Source organism: Triticum dicoccoides, chromosome 2A (genome assembly GCF_002162155.2).
Source record: "Triticum dicoccoides isolate Atlit2015 ecotype Zavitan chromosome 2A, WEW_v2.0, whole genome shotgun sequence".
NCBI lineage: Eukaryota > Viridiplantae > Streptophyta > Magnoliopsida > Poales > Poaceae > Triticum > Triticum dicoccoides.
Window position 1 is genome coordinate 780,203,218 of NC_041382.1, and position 17,406 is coordinate 780,220,623.

Below are 17,406 nucleotides of genomic sequence, written 5' to 3' on the forward strand. Positions count from 1 at the left end.
CGACCAGGATGGTGTTATTTATAACTCAACCAATAGCTTCAGGGTTGGAGATTGAGAAAGGGTAGGTAGGTGGACCGATAATGGAGGGAGAGGCTGAAAAGACCGAAATGCCCTGGTTTAGATTTAATTTCAATCAGCAGTTAGTACCTCACTCATTTCATTAATTGAGATCGTGACATGATCATCTAAGAAAATTTATAAGATCGTGATAAGATCAGGATAGATACGAATATGGAGCATCTTCCTTTCTCTTCTACATTTTGTTTTCCGGATGCAATTGCCTAGCTTTGGATCTAGCATTTAGTATTAACGTACTGTATACATAAAATAACTTTTTTAACACAGTACAGACGCTCAAACACACACACATACACTCATTTTTATGAACGCATGCACACATCCTACTCCTATAAGCACCTCCGAGAGATTGAGCCGGCACATTCTCTTGAGATTGACGAAGTCGCCACGATGCCTTCGTAGTCATCGGGAACGTCTCTTCCCAGTGAACGCAAATCGCCAGAAGGCCTGAAATAAATTCAGAAAAATCCGAGCAGTGAAACCGTTCTCTTCTCACTTCTTTCTTCGAAGGCGCCTTCCTTCCAAACCCAGATTGTAGTTTATTCCCCTCGTTTCTGTTTCACGATGATTCCCTCCCCCCCTCAGATGCCAATGGTTCCCACTCATAAAATTGGTAGGTCGAAAGTATAGAGGTTTGCAGTAAGAAATATATTTCGCCTGGTGACCCAAATTTATCAATGTATGAGAAACGATGTACAAGCAATTCTCTCTACAACAATTAAAGAAAATATCTTATGTGAAATAAGACATCGATCAATAATGGAGTAAGATAAATAAAAATACCAAATTGCCCTAGAGTTTTACTCCATATAGTAGCGCATGTCCTGCAATTATTGCATTACTTAGATGGTGACAATATAAGCATATTTTTGCATTCCAAAATACCAAAAATAAACCAAGAGTTTTAATCGATTTTGCATTACTTGGAAAATAGAGAGCATCTTCCTAGCTCTATCAGTTTCGTGATCCACATGGAATTTGCTAGGTCTCGAACTAACTTGGAGTACTAATCTAGAATACATGTACGAATTGGTAACAGATGGATCAACAATGGATCCATTTGTTAAGCTATGGCACATTCAGAGGTCAGGTGTTGCTCATCATACTTTGTGCCTGCTTGATGCTACATTTTGAGTCAATAAATATGCCTTTTATCGAGAAGCTATGTCACATGCATCCTTGAGTCAAGAGGTAATTAATTATTTTTTTTGAGAAAAGAGGTAATTAAGTTATGGCGCATACATTTGATGATTTGATCCTGGTCTCAAACTCGATCTATCATCTAAGTTGGTTAGTGTACCTGCATATGTTCCTAGTTTACACTGCGTGTTGAAGCGTCTGTATTAGTATGAGCTCACGATTTAGTTATTCTCAGCTAGCTAGCTCTATAGCTGGTTTGGCCACTGCCGAGATTGGCAAAATTTGGATCTAGCAAGCTCGTTTGGGCACTAATTCATTTGGAGGCTGATGATGTCCTGAAAACAGACCAATCCCTAATGACACTATATATTCTTTTATGTTCGTGAGCCGAAGATAATGATGATGAATAAAAGAAGTTTTCTCTTCCAGTTTCGCGCTCTTGTCTTGCGTGAGCGCGTGGTTGCCACGTATGAATTTTTATCAGATGGATTGATGGAGTCGAGCTACACACGGCGTGCATGCCTGGATGCCTCGTGATTAAGTTAATCTAGGATTCCATAACTCTACATGTGGCTTTGTCGACTATGTGTCAACCAAAAACCAGGCAAGGTACGTACACCTGCTACCTAAGGAATCGTATCTGCCAAACAAATGAGTTAATGCCCACTTCTACAGATGTCTTGATGTTCGTGAAGGTGATGAGGTGGTGGGAGGACGTGTTACAGATCAACATTTGAGTCTGTGCCGATCTCAAAGATTTTCCCTGCTTAATCGGCAATAGACTCTAGCAACCTACCTTGCTCAATCAGCAAAAGGCTCTAGCAACATATGGACTTGTCCCCCGCAAAAGAAAAACATATGGACTTGTAGACTTGTGTTGGTTTTGATCGAGTTGATGCATGACTATGCAATTAAGTTTGATCAAGTTTGTATGTGCATATGTGAAAGCGAATATGAATGCACTGAACAATTCTGATGTGAATTCTCCGCGCCAACTATCCAATCTAAGTCAGTAGCTTGCTCTATTACCGTAGTATTGAGTTTCTGAGTGAGTGCGTGTGCCTTCCTCACGTCTCCAGTGCGTGGTGTTATTAGCTGATCCTTATTCGGGCTGGAGAGAGGGTGAGCACATGAATCCATAATGGAGAGAAGCAAAAAATATTGAAATACCATTAGTATAGTAGGACACTCATTATACCATATTATATTGACTTATACCATATTATATTGACATACTACGATGAGGATGGATAAAAATAACTATTCTTCATGTCCTAGTTTTGTGTTCCAGAGACGATTGACCAAGTTTGGATCTAGCTACTGGTTTCGAGACCTTTACATGTAAATATTGAGTGTTAATTAACACATGTATTGATGATGGATCGAGATCACAATGAAACCACGACGTGCATTTCTCACATACTACAGGATATGATGTCATATTTATAAAGAGGAAACTTTAATTATACACTGATTAAGGCTGGTGATCATATGGATCGATAATAGACAGAAAAAATATATTGAGATACCCTAGAGTATTAGCATAAAAAAGAGCACTCAGTATATTAAGATCCCGAGAAGATTAGGATGGATTAAATAAAAATATATTTATGTCTTGTCTTCTGTTTCACATGTGACTGTTTGTATTTTGGATCTAGCCGGAGCACTTTGATCTACTACAATGCATTGTTTACACATGGATCGATAAAGGATAGAAGGGAAATTAATTAAGCTACCATGTGCATGCTTGGTCGATCTCGATCTATCGTGATGATCCAGAAAATGCATTGTATATTTAGTAATTAAAAATCTAGTAATATGAGTCAGGATTAAAAACTTCTCGATCAGATTCCATAACATAAGTTTACATGTGGTTTTGGTTGGATACCAATCTGTACTGTGGGATCAAGTTACAACATTGGAGTCTATGTTCGGTTGGTTCATTAGCTTTTAGTATGGTACTTTTACAGTGAGTCTTGTTCTGGCTAAATTCCTTTGGAGTTGTGTTAGGGTGAGCTTCAGGAAACTCTAGAGTAGTTCATGGTTTACACAACCTAAACCATAGAGTTGCTTGGAGGGCATTTGTGGCATTTTCTTGAGCACTATGGATTTGTCGGTATGAGCTTGTGATTGAAGGTGTTATTCCGAATCATCCCATTGATCTAGTTTCCTTTAGATTAGGTTGGCTTTGGGAAAAAGGAAATGACATGCAACGTTGAGCGCGGTGGTGGGCAAGATTAGAACTATGCACTACATCAACATAAATGAAGCTTATTACGCACCACAATAGTCTTTACTTTATTTTGCCCATAGAAAATCTCCTCATTTGAGCCTCTCCGTATTCAATTTGCGGATACCCTACTATGTCCGTGTTTGAACTTTGTATTGTTACCTGTTTGTGGCTTTACTAATTTAAAGTCGGATGCTCTCCTCGGTGGCACAGGGAACCATAGCTGCCGCCTATAGGGCCGTCTCTCCTGTCCCCCGTGCTTCGTCGCTGCCGAAGGGTCTACCAGCAAAGTCTGTGCTGACTCCAGGAAGGCAGAGGCAGTGTTTGTTCCCTTTGTGAATGTTGTGCGAAGGTTGCCGCGTGGAGGACGTGCTGGCTGACACGTGGCTTGTGCATGATGTTTTTCTAAGAAAAGGAGGAGGACCCCGGCTCTGCATCTGGACGATGCATGCAGCCAGTTTATTAATAATTCACACAAGACCTTACAAAGTCATACAACAGTAAGACTAAAGCCACCGTCTAGACGACATCTGTCGCTACTCCTATCCAATTGATGAAGGGATGCTGATAGTCTGGGCCTAATACCAAATAGACCTCGCAGCCAAATCTAACATTTAAGACCAGAGGTCCCAACTAGGACTCCTGCAGGGTATGGGGAACCCACCAGTCCGACGCACTCCTCAGCCAGGACGCCTGCCGGGTATGAGGCTGCCGCAGCCACCTGCGACCATTCCATCTTCAGTGTTGTACTGCTGCATCTACCTTGCCCGGTCTAACTGATGTCGACAAAACCACGACGCCAGACAACGCCACCATAATACGCTCGTCCATCATCACGCGCCCACGGGCGAGACCCCGCTGCTCCATTCCGCTGAGACCCGCTGTCATCGACGTGCCAGATGCCACGCCGCCCCTCCGTCGTGAACACCACCAGTTGCCACTGGTCCCATCCCCTTTGTCTGCAGTTCCTCTAACTGAGCACCCAAACGCCCCAGGCGGCGCCTCCAAGAAGGGTACAACACATGCAGTGCCGCCGCTACCCAATCTAAGGAGATTTTGGGTTTTCACCCGGGCATGGGGTCAGGGTGGAGGGCATGGACCTCAACGGCGCCTGCAAGGAGGAGAATGGCGACCCTGGTCGTCGCCACCGTCGGGATGAACGAGTCATCCAGAGTTTCCTCCGGTCCGGTGGCACCTCTACCAGCCCCCACGAACGCACCGAGGCCGAGGACCGCGATCGTAAGACACCAGGTGCAGTGGGAGAGAGCCTGCAGGGTGGAGGAGATCCACCGGCAACTCCATCCACACCCCCCCTGTCGCGAACGTCGCTGGCCGAGGGCGCGATCGCCAAGCCTAACAGGGCCGCTGTCCCAGATCCAGCTTCTTCCACGATGGCCAGAGTGGCGAGATCCACCACGAGCGACGAGATACGGCACTGTGCGGCTAACGCCATGGCCCAAGCCCGCCGTCGACCGATCCCACCACCGCCTGGAGCCCGCACGCTGCCGGGAGTCCCACACCCATGGATCTGGGCGCCCGTGCACCGCTGCAAGCCCGCCGCCTCCGGGGTCCGCCACACCGACAGAAGGGCCGCAACCCGCGGATCAGGACGCCCGCGCCGCCGCAGATTCGGGAGAGGGAGGAGAGACCCTCCGCCGCCGCCGACGCACGCACGTGCTTTGCCCGGCGCCGACCATCGGCAGCGGCGGAGGGGGAGAAGGGCGCTGGAGGGTTACAAGGCGGCGTCTGAGTCCTCCTGAGCCGCCCGCAGGGGAGGCGACGCGAGAGGAACACGAGAGGAGAGGAGCCACCTTAAAATTGAGGGAGCTTGCGCAGGATGTTGTGTTTGCTGTGCAAAGGTTGCAGTGTAGATGTTCGTGCTAGCTGACTAATGGCTCGTGTTGGCCATTGTGGTTGTTCCCAGGTGGATCGCGGCCGCGAGGGACGGAAGTGCTTTCCCGTCTCCGGCGGCTGCGGTGGCAAGCATGCGGCTTGACGGCTAGGATGCAGTGTGGCGGCGGGGAGGTTTGCCTAGTGTGAAAACTGAGGGAAAGGTAGATTGGATCGGCGCACTCCAAACAGTGGCCTCTGAGGGTTTATATATACGTGAGCTAGGGCAGAAAGGCCTAGCCGGATATACATGAGTTGTTACAGGAGATATACAAGATACTAACAACTTCCTAGATCACAACTACATGTTTGACATCCCCTCTCAATCTTAACTTTGTACTAGAAGATTAAGATTGCATCTATTCGATACAAAAGGCGCCTCAGCCAGTGGCTTGATAAATATATCTGCAACCTGTTCTTTAGACGAGATGAATCGAACGTCAAGAGCTTTTGCCGCAGCTCTCTCCCGAACAAAGTGGAAATCCACTTCTATGTGTTTTGTTCTCGCATGAAACACGGGGTTTGCTGACAAATAGGTAGCTCCCAGATTATCACACCACAAAACTGGAGAACGAGACATAAAGACTCCAAGCTCTCCAAGAACAGACTGTATCCAAATTAGCTCCGCTTTTCCATTTGCCAAGGCCTTGTATTCAGATTCGGTACTTGATCGTGAAACGGTGGCTTGCTTCCTTGAGCTCCAAGAAACCAGGTTGGGTCCAAGAAACACAGCAAAGCCCCCTGTGGACCTGCGATCGTCACTGCATCCTGCCCAGTCTGCATCTGAGAAACAGCTCAGTAGCATGGAGGGAGACTTCCGTATAGACAGTCCCATACCTCGTGTATACTTCATATACCGCAGAATGTGTTTGGCTGCTGAAAAATTTACCGTGGTTGGTGCATGCAAGAATTGGCAGACTCGATTCACCGCAAAGGAGATGTCTGGCCTCATGAGTGTTAGGTACTGAAGAGCCCCAACTAAACTCTGATAATTAGTGTTGTCATCCTGTCCAAGAAGCGTACCACTCTCCTTACTGATCTTCCCACTGGAAGACATAGGCGTGGTGGAGATCTTGCAATTTTCCATGTTTGCCCGATGAAGGATATCGCCAATACATTTCTGCTGTGACAGAACAAGCCCCCTTGGCGATGACGTCACCTCGACTCCAAGAAAATAATGCAACGGACCAAGGTCTTTGAGAGAAAATGAAGCCTGAAGCTCACCTAGTAGCTTGGTGGTAGCAATGGGAGAGGAGCTGGCCACAATGATATCATCAACGTACACGAGCATGAAAATGGTGACCCCTCTCCGGTTCAAGACAAAAGGTGATGTGTCAGCCTCGGATGGCAGAAAACCAAGTTGTTGAAGACGAGAGCTCAACCGAGAGTACCAAGCCCGAGGAGCTTGTTTAAGACCATAAAGGGCTTTCTGAAGCTTGCATAGATACCGAGGAGTAGAAGGATCTTCGAAGCCAGGAGGTTGACGCATGTACACTGTCTCTTGCAGAATGCCATGAAGAAAGGCATTTTGGACGTCCAACTACCGCAAGCACCACCCACGTGAGACTGCAATAGAAAGCATGAGACGCACGATAACAGGTTTGACAACCGGACTGAACGTGTCATCATAGTCCAAACCATGTCGTTGCTTGAACCCCTTCGCAACAAGACGAGCTTTGAGACGATCAACCGAGCCATCTGCTTTGTGCTTGACCTTAAAAACCCATTTGCAGTCAATGATGTTGACATTGGGTGGCGGAGCAACAAGAGTCCAAGTGCCATTGTGGCGAAGCGCATCAAGTTCAGCTTGCATGGCTTGGTACCAACTTGGGGACCGGAGCGCCTCACGGTAATCCGCAGGTTCACGTACAGTGAGGAAGGCACGTTTGGACGGGTTGTAGACGATGGTGCCATCAGTGTGTTGCTTGACATGGCGCGTATGATCACGGGTCCGAGTAACCATGGCATGCCCCAGTGGAACAGAGGGTCCGGCAGCCGCAGAAGATCCAGCGTGCAGCAGCAGGCGGATCCACCTAGGATCTCGTGAGTTGCTCGTCAGGGGAGGAATCCGCTCCCACAACCGGGGACGGGCCCACACCAGTTTCCCCCGCAGCAGGTATGGGCACCACACGAACGGTCACGGCTGGTGTGTCGGGCGCAGCGGGAACCGGCCCGGTGGTAGGCCCCACTGCAGGTGAGGACGAGCGCCGCGTAGAGGCGGGTGGGGCAGGTGGCCCACCCGTGCCGGGCACCTGGTCCAATGGAGAGGCTGGCGCATCGCTGTCGCATGTTGAAGGAGAGGGCGCGCTGTTGTTGTCTGCAGGCACGGGATCCGAGAGCGAATCAGCTCCGGGATCAGCGCTAGAATCTGCATGGGATCCTGGGGAAGCCGCGCCTGGGATCGTTTGTGGCACATGGGATCCTGCATCCAAATTAGCATCCGAAACAGAAGTGCAATAATTCATGTGGTCATGCGGAAAAAGGAGGATGGCATGTTCTGCAACACGAGGTGGTGTGGGAGCGGTTTGGGGTTGAGCAAACGGAAAAAATTTCTTGTCAAACACAACATCTCACGTGAAATATAGATGCGAGCTGTGGGTACATGAAGGCATTTATAGCCTTTGTGACTGATGCTATACCCTATGAACACACATTGTTGAGAGCGAAAGGAGAGTTTGTGTGTGTTGTACGGACGTAAGTTTGGTCAACATGCGCACCCGAAGGTTCAAAGAGACACATAGTCTAGTTTGTGATGAAACAGCTTTTCCATGGGACTAACATTTCCTATAACACGGCTAGGAAGTCTGTTGATAAGATAGCAAGCGGTTAGGTAGGCTTCATCCCAAAACCGCAATGGCATGGATGCATGTGATAAAAGTGACAAGCCCATGTCAACAATGTGACGGTGTTTTCTTTCGGTGGAGCCGTTCTGTTGATGCGTGTGTGGGCACGACACATGATGTGCAATACCAAGTTGATTAAAGAATGTGTTGCTAAGTTTTTCGTATTCACCGCCCCAGTCCGATTGAACGCAGAGAATTTTACGAGAAAGAAGGCGTTCAACATGAGCAAGAAAATCACGAAAAAACATCAAACACATCACACTTTCGTTTGAGAAGGTAAATCCAAACAAATTTACTATAATCATCAATGAATGACACATAGTACTGGAACCCACTAGATGAAGTCTTAGCGGGCCCCCACACATCTGAAAAAACTAATTCCAAAGGAAAAGATGAAACACTCGATGGCCTAGGAAAGGGAAGTTGGTGTGCTTTGCCTTGCTGACATGCATTGCAAATGTTGGTCAATGACCGACTAGATGACACGAGTTTATTGGAAGCCCAAACATGCTGGACGACTTGAGACGACGGATGGCCAAGCCTAGCGTGCCAATCTTTAGCAGAGAGCCGAACCGAGGACAAGGCACGAGCTCGAGATGGCCGGATGGGGTAAAGCCCATTTTCACATCTGCCTTGAAGAAGTACCCTCTTGGTAATCAAATCCTTCATAAGAAAATGAGTAGGATAGTATTTTAGATAAGCATGATTATCAACAGCAAGATGATTAACAGAGATAAGATTCTTGTCTGCATTAGGAACATGAAGGATATTGTGAATCTTAAGATTGGCGGAGGGTGTAGGAAGAATTGCATGACCATGATGAGCTATTTGCAAACCTGATCCATCAGCCGTATGGATGCGGTCGCGCCCTGGATATTTCTCCCTCACAGTGAGACGATACAGGTCAGTGGTGATGTGGTCTGTAGCTCCCGTATCCGTGAACCAGGCGGGATCGCCAAGGATGGATGGAGGAGAAGCAGCAGCAAGGCCTACCATCTTGGAGTGGGGAGACTGGGACGCGTGGTTGTAGCACTGGCCACACTCCCAAGCAAAATGCCCGGGGCCGCGGCAGAGCTGGCACTAAACGCGCTTGTCACCACCACCAGCGTGGTCACCGCGGTCACCACCACGGTTGCCACCATAGTCGTTCTGCTGGCGGTTGCCAGCGCCACCACGGTTGCCGCGGTCACCACCACGGGCGTTGTTGTTGTAGCCGCCGTGGTCGCCGTAGTTGTCGCGGCCCTTTCCGCGGTAGTTGCCCTTGCCGCGGTTGTTGTTGTTGTTGCCGCGGGGAGGGTTGTTGTTGTCGCGAGTGACATAGTTGACGGAGGAGCCGCTAGTTTGGAGACGAAAGCGTGCAGCGTTGTACTCACGCCGGCGCTCAAAGGCAATGGCATGAGAGTAGAACTCCCCGAGCGTCATGACGTCGAGGCGGGTTGTGGCAGCGGTGATGAGGGGCTCGTACTCGCTGTCGAGGCCATTGATGACGTCGGTGATGATGTCCTCATCACGCATGGCGCGGCCGACAGCAGCAAGCTGGTCAGTGTTGGCGCGGATCTTGGCGAAGTAGTCCACCATGGAGAGGTTTTCCTTTCTGAAGATCGCCATGTCCAGCTTAATCTGCACAATATTGGCACGACAATGGGTCTGGTACATCTCCTCGAGATGCTCCCAGATGGCACGAGATGTGTCAAACCTGTGCACCTGTTGAAGAATTTCGTCGATGAGGGAGGCGAGCAAGTAGCTGAGGACGATCTGGTCCTGACGGAACCAGGTGGCGTACTCTGGATTGGGAGCACGGATGCCCTTGTCATCGGCGGGAAGCAGCCGATCGGGAGGGAGCTCGGTGCCATCGACATAGCCAGTGGCATTGGTGATGTGAAGGGGGGGGAAGGATCTGGGCTTTCCAGGAGAGAAAGTTGGAAGAGGTGAGCTTGGCGGTGATCAGGCTAGCGGAAGGGGGAGGCACGGAGGAAGCAGGCGGGCTGCCAAAGCTGGCAGCGAGAGGGTGGTTAGGGCTGCGGAGGAGGAGGCGGAGGCAGTAGGGGAACCCATCGTGCTGTTAAGCGAGAGGCTCTGATACCATGTGAGAACTGAGGGAAAGGTAGATTGGATCGGCGCACTCCAAACGGTGCCCTCCGAGGGTTTATATATACGTGAGCTAGGGCACAAAGGCCTAGCCGGATATACATAAGTTGTTACAGGAGATATACAAGATACTAACAACTTTCTAAATCACAACTACATGTTTAACACCTAGTGATGCGGGGGAGACGGTGGTGTGCGGCCCGTCTCGCAGGCATGGTACTCTGGGCCATTGCACCTGAATCTTGGGGCAGCACATATTGGGGCCGATGCAGCATTGACGGTGTTGCTCCGGACAACGGCTTGAGGCAAAGGGCATGGATGTGTAGTGGCGGCAGTGGATTTTTGGCCTAGTCGGTAATCTCTGGTGAGTTGGAAATTACAGTTTTAGGGTGTATATCCAAAGATATATATTTTTTACAATGCGGCTAGGAATAGCTTGGTCTCACTATCTTCTAATAAAGGAACAACAGAATCATCGAAAGCTTGACAACCAAAACGAAAAGATCCAAACGGGTTGCTTAGTCTTCTCTATTATATTACGCAAACGGGTTGCTTAGTTCGATCTACAAAGTTTGAAGTTCATATGTTGTTTCATTTTCGAGAAACAAAAAAGAGAAATTTTCTTGTTGTTAATTAGTTAGAGAGTACGGATCTCAAAGCAAGGCTGGAGGGTTGAGGATAAGAGGTTTCATGTAGCCTGAGGTACAAAGGAACTTTGTGAACATGAGTATGGTTTTCTGTAGCTCAGGCTACATGATACCCCTTATCTTTGCCATCCATTTATGCATCAAGATCCGTGCAGACACATTTGTCTTTTTTGTTTCTCTCAAACGACATAACATATAAACTTCAAATTTTGCAGAACAACAATACATTCTAACTACAATCTAGGAAAAAACTTTCAGATTTTTTCATGCATTTTAAATGCTTGAAATAATATTTTTATTCAAAGAAAATCTCATTTTGTATATTTATATCAGACCAAAAAATGTGAAAGTTTTTTCATGCATTGATGTTCTAATGTTTGTTCGATCTGCAAAGTTTGAAGTTCATATGTTGTTTCATTTTCGAGAAACAAAAAAGAGAAATTTTCTTGTTGTTAATTAGTTAGAGAGTACGGATCTCAAAGCAAGGCTGGAGGGTTGAGGATAAGAGGTTTCATGTAGCCTGAGGTACAAAGGAACTTTGTGAACATAGATTTATTGAAATGGAGACATAAAAGCCAGACGAAGATTCTAGCTAGATCTTATTTCATGCACGCATGGAAGGCCCTTAACGACATATGATGGGATCTCAAGCTGATGCCGCAAAGTCAGCAGTAGGCCCCTTCGGGCCATGCAAGTTAGCCCAGGAGCAGCTGTACTTGCGGATCTCGCCGTTCCTTCCGAACACACTCGGCAAATGCGCCATCTTCCTCATGGAGGTGCCGAACTGGGAAAAGAACCACCCTTGGTCCTGTGCAAAGCCGTCGACCAGCCAGCTGGTGCTGGCGTCGCGTGTGAGGGCCATGTCGGAGTTGAGAACCCCCTTCCCCTCCTTCAGGTTGTTGTAGTACACGTTGTCGAACTTCTCAGGGGTGGTCACATCCAGGTCCTGTAGGTGGTTAGGGTTTCTGGCGCAGGTGCCTTGGAGCCAACGAACAAAGTCGGCGTTCTCTCCAAAGCGGTTCCTGAAGCTGCCGCAGCTTGACCTCCCGATCGTGTGCGCACCGGAGAGGGCCACGACGTCGGTGATGTCGAAACCGCGACTCTGGAAGGATTCGATGAGCTGGGTGGCGTTGAAGTCGGGGCCCGGCAGCTGCTCTACGTTCTCTCTGGGAGCGGGCGCGCGGCTATCCAGTAGACCAAGCGGCACCTCGTAGCCTGGCACCTCGAAGTGCATCACAGCCTCGCGGGTGGCGAGGTTCATGATGTCCGTGCAGGAGACAGTGGGCCCGCAGGTATCTTGAACCTTGACGCGAATGCTCTCAATGAGATACACTGCGTTCCTTCTGATTCCATTGTTCTGAGGCATGTTCAGCTCGCTCCAGAACTTGTCAGACAGTAGAAGCGACGCATCACAGCCCTGCATACATAGTATTTGTGGTTACAAATCCATAAATCCATGGATCCGTCCATCAAAGTTGACTGAGATTTTATTATGTCTACTAAATACACTCTCTAAATGTCCAACAAAAATACACTCTGAAAAGTGAAACTTGTACTTTTCACCAGACTCAACTGATATAAATCAACTTGGACATAAAGTAGTTCTAGCTAGCTATCTTAGGATTAGCAAAATCGTATGTCTGGAAATAATCAGGATCCTCCTGAAATCAACCTCTTTTTTTTTACCTTAGGGACAAAAACGCCCCCAATTCAATCGCTTGAAACTGATAATACAACCTGCATCCTGTCCAGCTTAACCGCACAACACTCTCCAAGCTACGGCGCACTTAACATCTCTCAAGGCCAACAAAGTAACAAGTAAGAAGAGGTAGCTAGGGTTGCGTACCTGTGGGAAGCAGTCGTGGAACATGACGCGGAGGAGGCCGGCGACAACACCGATATCCTCCTTGATTGCTTCCTCCACGGCGTCGTGCACCATCTGCCGCAGGTTTGGACATGACTCGTCGTGGAAGTCATAGGAGGGGCGGTCGGAGTTGGGCAAAGAGATCAACGACGGCGCCGCCGTGGACAAGGTCGCGGGGGACAGCACCGCGGCCACTAGGCCTACCATGGCCAACATTGCTGCCCTGCTGGGCTTCATTGATCCTATTCCTATCCTACCTTAGTGAGGTTGAGCACTTGAGCTAGCTATCTTGCTCTACTGCCTGTGCAGTGTGACTATGAGTGGGAGTGTGCCTTCCTCACGTCCAAGACTGGTTTATTTATAGCACAAGCACGTAGCTTATGCCGATCAAGGCTAGCTGGTGAACATAATGGATCATCACTTATCTATAAAAAATGTGGTGATAGGGGCGAAAAGACTCACGTACCCCCGAGTTCCAGATTACAATAGCAATCGCGAAATGTATTTGTGAGTTTGTGATCACATGTATGCGGAAGCTAATCTTGATGAAAAAGAAAAAGATTGCTGCTAGTTTTCTACTCTCGCATGATTCCACATGCATTCAGAATTGTTAACACATTGGTCGATAATGGATCGCATCGTCGTGGCAAGCTATGCGCGCGTGGCGTGCATGGATCAATCGACGATGCGCCCTCACATGACCCCTTGAAGACTAACTAATTCTAGGATTCCGTAAGCCCACAAGGCCTCTGTCGACAAACGGTGTACACCCAGCTAAGGTACCCCATGCTCCTAAAAAAAGCTAAGGTACCCATATCTTATATCTAAGCTGAGATATTTTCTCATTCGATATTTTATTTTAAGGTGCAAGGGCAACTTCAACACTGTGCAACAATTTTCTGCACATATTCTTATGGAGTTGGCTGCCTTAGGCTGGGCATTGTGGCTTATCAAAAATGATGCAGTTTTTAATATAATAAACAAAAAATGTATTTGGCAACCGTGTGACAGATTGCAAAACTGCTGCCACACAATCCCATCAATGTCCACGGACACGATCCCGCCGCCCGATCGACCCACCGTTTCGCTTCTCCCGCGCACGATCTTCTCACGATCCCATCTAGCAGTTCCGCTTCTCCCACGCGCGTGATCTTTTTTTCCTCTGTGCGCAAAAAAATTAGCGCTATGTGGGGCTCGATCCCTCAACCAACAGGTTCGCATGTAGGCTGAGTACCACTGGGATAATTTCATTGGCATGTGCACAAGAGGATTAGCTAAGTATTCAGGCTGTCAGAGTTCAGATGGATCCAAACCAAGATTTGATCCATCTCGTGCTCGCGTAAATAGAAAAGCTTGGGCACTCTCTAACAACTGACTAATGTTTAAAATTTGCTGCTACTATATATATCGGCATCTCAATTTCCGTACATCTCAACTTCCGTAATTCTATATTTGTTTTAGCTGACGATGGTAACTTTGGCCCGAATGAAAAAATTGTTGAAACATTTCCCTGATAATCTATGTGTAAACAACATGTTAATGTATGCACCGCAAACCTGATAACATATGAACACACACACGATGGTAACTTTGACTGGGGAAAAAGTTGTTGAATTTTACCACGGTAACTTCTATGTCCATAACATGGAAACTTAAGATCTGAAGATCTGATAACTCACATACAAACATAGTGGTAACTTTTTGACCTAAGGAAAAGAGTTGGTGAAACATACTCTTGTAATTTTTGTGTAAAATGTTTGGTAATATACGCACCGCAGTGTTGGAACTTACGTACAAACACCATGGTAAACTTTGATCGGAGAAAAAAATGTTAAAAACATACCCCAGTAATTTCTACGTAAATAGCAATGATAATATATGCGTTGCAAACCTAATAACTTAGATATAAACACCACAGTATCTTTTACCTAGGAAAGCCAACTTACAAGCATGCCTTCACCTCCACGCCCCTCGTGACCACCTAGCTGACATCACCACCGTCGGCGTGTGACAACAACCTTGGCAGGAGCAGGAAGAGACTTCACTGGAAGGTTACATTGCCTAGTAGGCTCCCGAAATGTTCGATGAAGTGCGTGTCTGGTTCTTCCTGGTGTGGATAGTAGTTGTCGTCGAAAATGACATGTAACTTTTGATCAAATAAGATTTTTAAAGCAGCGTAGGCTTGATAATTTGCATATAAACATTATGATACCTTTTGACTCAGGGTAAACAAATATTGGAAAATATACCTACGATAATGTTTGTGTAATAGCATGCTAATATACGCATTGGAGACTTGATAACTTACGTCCAAAACATCACGGTAATTTTTGACCTGGGAAAAAATACCGTTGAAACAATACTCCGGTAATTTTGATGTAAAAACATGGTTTTTAAGCAACCCAGACCTAATAACTTACAAACAAAATCATGTTGATTTTTTGACCTGAGACTTAGATACAAACTCCAATAACCGATAACTTAGATACAAACATGTAACTTTTTGACCTAGAAAACTTTTTGTCAAAAAACACATCGCGGTAATATTAACCAAGGATGAAAAAGTTGTTCGGCGAGAACTTCTGTGAAGATAGCATGCTAATATACGAACCGTTCACCTGATAACTTGCGTATAAACAACGCGGTAAATTTGACGAAGGGGGGAACAGTTGTTGAAAAATATACCCTGGTAATTTTTATGTAAATAGCATGGTCATATAAGAATTCAATACTGATAACTTAAGTACAAACACCGCCGTGACATATTTGACCATGGAGGAAAAAGTTGCTGAAAAAATATAGCACGGTAAGTTCTATGTAAATAACATGGTAATATAAGAATTTCATATCTGATAACTTAAATACAAACACCACGGTAACATTTTTTGACTAACGAGGAAAAAGTTGCTGAAAAGTATAGCACGGTAATTTTTATGTAAATTGCATGGTAATATAAGAATTTCATACCTGATAACTTAAGTACAAACACCGCGGTAACATTATTGACCAAGGAGGAAAAAGTTACTAAAAATATAGCACGTTAGCTTAAGTACAAACAGCACGGTTACATTTTTGAACAAGGAGAAAAAAGTTCCGGAAAAATATAGCATGGTAATTTTTATGTAAATAGCATGGTAATATACGAACCTCATACCTGATAAATTTAGTCCAAACACTGCGGTAACATTTGACCAAGAGGGAAAAATTGTTGAAATACTATGGTGATTTGCATCTGAAAAGGAAGGGAAGGGGACGCCTGAGTTTGTGAACCATCTGAACCGGTGCAAAACGTCCATAAAAAAGTTCCAAATCCCATACAAGTGAGTCTGTCTGTTTGAATTTTCAGTTTCATTCAATCTCATTTCAGGAAGGTACAAGTAGCGTGTAAGTTGAAAGAAACCAATAAGATGGTGTAGCCTAGTTGGTTATTGTTGCTAAATTAGTTGTGGTAGGTTGTGGGTTCGATCCCCCTCCTACCGCTGGGATTCAGGTGGCCCAGAAAATCGGGCGAAGGGAGAGGTTAGTGCGGGGGGAACAGGTTGGCCCAGAAAATCGGGAGAAGAAGGAATGGGTTTCGTGCGACACGAGGGGGTGTGATGGTTTTCGCAATCTGGCACACGGTTGCCAGTTATCACAGTCCTATAATAAATGTGTTTCTTTAGCTGAAATAAGTTATGCGCAGAATATTACCTCTTTTTTAAGGCCTGTTTTTGCCCTGTTTAAGCTGGGTTTTTTTTGGCCCATTTGTCTACTGGGACGTGTGTGTGTGTGTGTGTGTGTTTTGTGTAACGAGAACTTTCATCGTGACAAGGGGATTTGCGGGGGGCAGGGGGACTAGCGCTGGGGCTTCTTTTCTATCGAACGAAATCATGCAATCCGCTCCCCCATGGAGCGCGAACAAATTATTCGCTCGGACAGGTTCCATGATCTGACATGAGTACGCTGCCCTTCTCAACGCCGCCATGATGCTACCTTAGCTTGTGATGTGCACTGTGGGTAGCTTGTTTGAGGGTGTGGCTTCCTCACGTCCAAGATGCTGCAATTTTATAACGGAGGCAGCTGGCTCTAGTTAACCATACATGGAGGAAATTAACCGGAGTTCTTGAAGTAATTAAAGTTCATTGACCCAGGGAGCAAAGATATCGATAATGGATCCAGCACACTGACATTAATTAACTTCGGGGATCGATCTATCTGGTTACCCCCGAAGATGCGAGTCTATCCAGGAGGTCAGGGTTCAAATTAGCAAATTAATACTCCCTCCCCATAAGGATCAGGGTTCAAATTAGCACACTGACATTTTCTACGAATGTTCTATATACATACATCCATCGACATCATTCCATACATACATATACATCTACATTATATATGAACAAAAAATATCAAAATTCATCATACATACATGTACAGTATATATGAACAAAAATTATAAACTTTCTCCCCAACTCATACATACATACATACATACATCTACATCATATCAATATTTTGTAAATTAAGGAGCAGGGAAGGAAGGAAGGGGGGAGGATGGGGCGGTAGCTACCTCTCCCGGAGGGATCGGGGAGGAGACGCGGGCGGCCGGCGTCGGGGGCGACGGCGACGAGGACGGGCTCGGGGTCGGCG

At 46.6% G+C, this 17,406-nt stretch overlaps 1 pseudogene; it reads right to left on the minus strand.

The window, feature by feature from the left end:
• Nucleotides 1–4,512: 4,512 nt before the first annotated feature.
• Nucleotides 4,513–13,113, minus strand: LOC119352498 (annotated as a pseudogene).
• Between the last annotated feature and the right edge of the window lie 4,293 nt (nt 13,114–17,406).